The sequence below is a fragment of the Vicugna pacos genome, chromosome 29 (genome assembly GCF_048564905.1).
Source record: "Vicugna pacos chromosome 29, VicPac4, whole genome shotgun sequence".
Taxonomy (NCBI): domain Eukaryota; kingdom Metazoa; phylum Chordata; class Mammalia; order Artiodactyla; family Camelidae; genus Vicugna; species Vicugna pacos.
Genome location: NC_133015.1, coordinates 6,665,049 through 6,668,717, shown reverse-complemented (window position 1 = coordinate 6,668,717; position 3,669 = coordinate 6,665,049). Strand labels below are relative to the sequence as shown.

The following is a 3,669-nucleotide window of genomic DNA, read 5'->3' as shown; positions in this document are numbered from 1 at the left end:
TATTAAATATTTTTCCAAGTTACACTTTTAATAATTGTGTAGAATTAAGGTATATCGTTACTATAATTTATTTAACGATTATGTATGAGGCAAGACAGCAGAGTACCTAGGAATGTTGGCTCTGGGTTCTAATTGTCTGAAGTCTAAAAATTAGTAACTGTAAATTCTTGTGTAAGTAACATAGATTCCCTTTTCTTCTTGTGAGAATATCTACTTGATGGATTTGGGAGAATTAAACCAATTAATACATGTAAAGTTCATAGACGAATGCCTGGTGCCTTACAAGTAATCATGTTAATGCTTTTCATGCTTTTGTTTCTCATTAAGTGTGTTGCTACCTGCAGTTTATCAAATCAGACAAGGTTCTATCAACTGATCACATCTTTACATTATCTAGCAGACATTTCTTGAAATATCTAGCACTTGAATGGCATTCTTTCCTTGTTTCTAGTGCTTGTGTTGATTTCTTTCTTTATAAACACACATACATAAATATAAAAAATATACAAATTTGGCCATTACAGTGTGAAATATTGGATGTGTGTATTTCTGTCACCATGTCATCATCTCATCTGAAAGTCCACAGTAGCCTTGCTTCCGTTTGAGTAGTTCAGCATTAAAACAAAACACCCTCTTCATTTCCAATCATTCTTTCTCAGCAGTAAATGAGATTTTTGGCTTTTAAATCAGTCATCTGACCTTCTCCCCCATCAATAGACATGTAGTTATTTAGAATTCTGCACAAATGTGACCTTACATGTGAATTTTTACTAAGGAATTTCTTTAAAAAGCTTTGGGCTTGAATAGAATGCAGTGCACTGCACTGGTTTGAAGTGAGGAGATTCATTTACCCACACACGATTTGCACCTAATTTCAGGCAAAATATTAACTGCAGGATCCTCACTTCCTATTAAAATTAAATTGCTTCTCTTTTTAAGCAAAGCGAGTTTAATAATATATAATACACATTAATGAAAAAGGAGAAATGCATCTCATAAAAAAAGGAAAACATTAACAACTAGAAATCTTCTTACACTCAGGGATGAAAAATCATCCTTTTTGAATGTTTTTACTGTCATGTTATATCATTTTTTTAAAAAACTTTTTTTTATTGAGTTATAGTCATTTTGCAATGTTGTGTCAAATTCCAGTGCAGAGCACAATTTTTCAGTTATACATGAACATACATACATTCACTGTCACATTCTCTTTCGCTGTGAACCACCACAAGATCCTATATATATTTCCCTGTGCTACACAGTACAATCTTGTTTATCTATTCTACATTTTGAAATCCCAGTCCCTTCCCGCCCCTCATCCCCCGGCAACCACAAGTTTGTATTCTACGTCTATGAAAAATATGGAATGCTTCACGAATTTGCATGTCATCCTTGTGCAGCGGCCATGCTAATCTTCTCTGTATCATTCCAATTTTAGTGTATGTGCTGCTGAAGCGAGCACTATATCATTCCTTTTTATTCATTCATCCTTTCAACAATTACTTCTCATTGTTTATTAGGCACCTGCTGCGTGCAAGACACTTGACTAGGTACTGAGGCTACAAAGGGGACAAAACAGTATCACTGTGCTCATGAGCTGACATACAATTACGGCCTTTCGTTCAGAATTTCCCAAAGGGGTTTACCTCCTTCTAATTTATTCCTAGGCTGTGATTTTGGATGACTTTCTGATTCATTCTTTTTGACTTGCTAGTGTTTTTTTTTTTTTATAGTCATAATGTTGTTTCCTCTGAAGTTATCATTTTATGATAAGAAAGGTTATATATTTAGATATTATCACTATTTGATTTCCCAGCCTAAAGCATCCATATCTTTCTTTGGAGGGGCTTAGTTCAAAGTTCTGTAAAATTCTTGTAGGTAATGGAGGTTGATTACTTGATTTTCAGTGGTATTTGATAAAATTGATCTGCAAATGCACATCATAAAACAAATAGTGAGACTATTTGATAAGCCCCAAGTTAAAATTTCTCTATTACTAAATAGAATGATAACATGAGATTTTGTTTGAATACAGATAAATGGGATTTATGGGACATTTCAGTTATTCATTACCAGAGAACAAAATATTTAATATCAAGGATTCTTTTGCAATAGTGGATATTAGGTTAATATATGTAAAACTCAATATTCAGAAGATTTAAGATTAAAATGGGATGCCAAGTTCGGGGTCAGGCTTGAACTTGGAATGGATTCATAATCTTGTGTGTAATAAATGAATTATAAAAATCAGAAAATCTTCAGGGATAACCCCTGCCAAGTAATTTTACTAATGGACCTGGCATATCTAATCTCAGAATTGTTACAGAAAATTCCTGCTTGAGAAAAGAACGTGTATCTCCAGATATAATATATCAAACCTAAAACATTCTAAAAAATGTGGCAGAGTTGATATAATAATCATAACTGTAGTTTGCTATGATTTCTTGGAAATAAACTAAATAGAGATGGAGAATAAGGCAGGTAAATCACGTTTTTTTTTCTTAGTCTAACACCACTAGATGTGGAAACTTGACAAAGTTACTTAACATTTCAAGGCTACATGATTTACCTATTAAATAAGAATTGCGACTGGACAATTTCTATTACAAACTTCTACCACTAAAAATCTAAATACAGTCTTCTCTTGTTTTCTCAAGTTGTCTTCCAGCAGACACAATATAAATATCCCAGACTTACCTTTTTAAATGATCAAAATAGTAATTACTCAAAATGAGTTTAATATAGAAGATAGCGTTTAATACAAGAGATCTTAATAAAACACTTAAATCTGCCAGTTTTAGCCATCTGTAGTCTGTGCTTCAAATTCTATATACTTAATTTTTCTGGATGAGTATGGGTAGAGGTATTTCATGGCACATAATATAATTACATTACTTGACGTATTCATTAAATGATAATGGTAAGGAATTTATTAAATGTGCATATCACATCCAAAGATATACTTGGGCATGTTTCTGACATATGGTTGTCACTCCAAAAACAGCACTTTTAATGAACTGATAAACTGTTAACTAGGATGGAGTTTATCTTCTGTGTTAGGTATTCTATGTTTTATTATTGAAGTACAGTTGATTTGCAATATTGTATTATTTTCAGGTATACAACATAGTGATTAAGTATTTACAATTATATTCCTTTTAAAGTTATTGCAAAATAATGGTTACATTTCCCTGTGCTGTATAATATGTCCTTGTTGCTTATTTATCTTATACATAATAGTTTGTAACTCTTAATCCTGTATCCCTACCTTATCTTGCCCTCTCCACTCTCCCCACTGGTAACCACTAGTTTGTCTTCTATATCTGTGAATCTATTGCTGTTCTGCTATATACAATCATTTGTGTTATTTTTCACATTCCACATGTAAGTGATATTATATACTATTTGTCTTTTTCTGTCTGACTTATTTCACTAAGCATAATACTCTCCAGGTTCATATACGTTGTTGCAAATGGCAGAATTTCATTCCTTTCAGGGCTGAGTAATATTCCATTGAATATATATACTACATCTTTATCCATTCATCTGTTGTTGGGCATTTAAGTTGCTTCCATATTTTGGCAATTGTAAATATTGCTGCTATGAACATTGGGACGCATATATCTTCTCAAATTGGTGGGTTTATTTTCTTTTGATATACACCCAGCA

The 3,669-nt window shown here is 32.4% G+C and overlaps 1 non-coding gene across 1 annotated transcript; it reads right to left on the bottom strand.

Moving 5' to 3' along the window:
• Window positions 1-1,355: 1,355 nt before the first annotated feature.
• LOC116286046 (U6 spliceosomal RNA) lies at window positions 1,356-1,462 on the bottom strand. The gene has a single exon (XR_004195809.1). It is a non-coding gene; the product is annotated as a U6 spliceosomal RNA (small nuclear RNA).
• Between the last annotated feature and the right edge of the window lie 2,207 nt (window positions 1,463-3,669).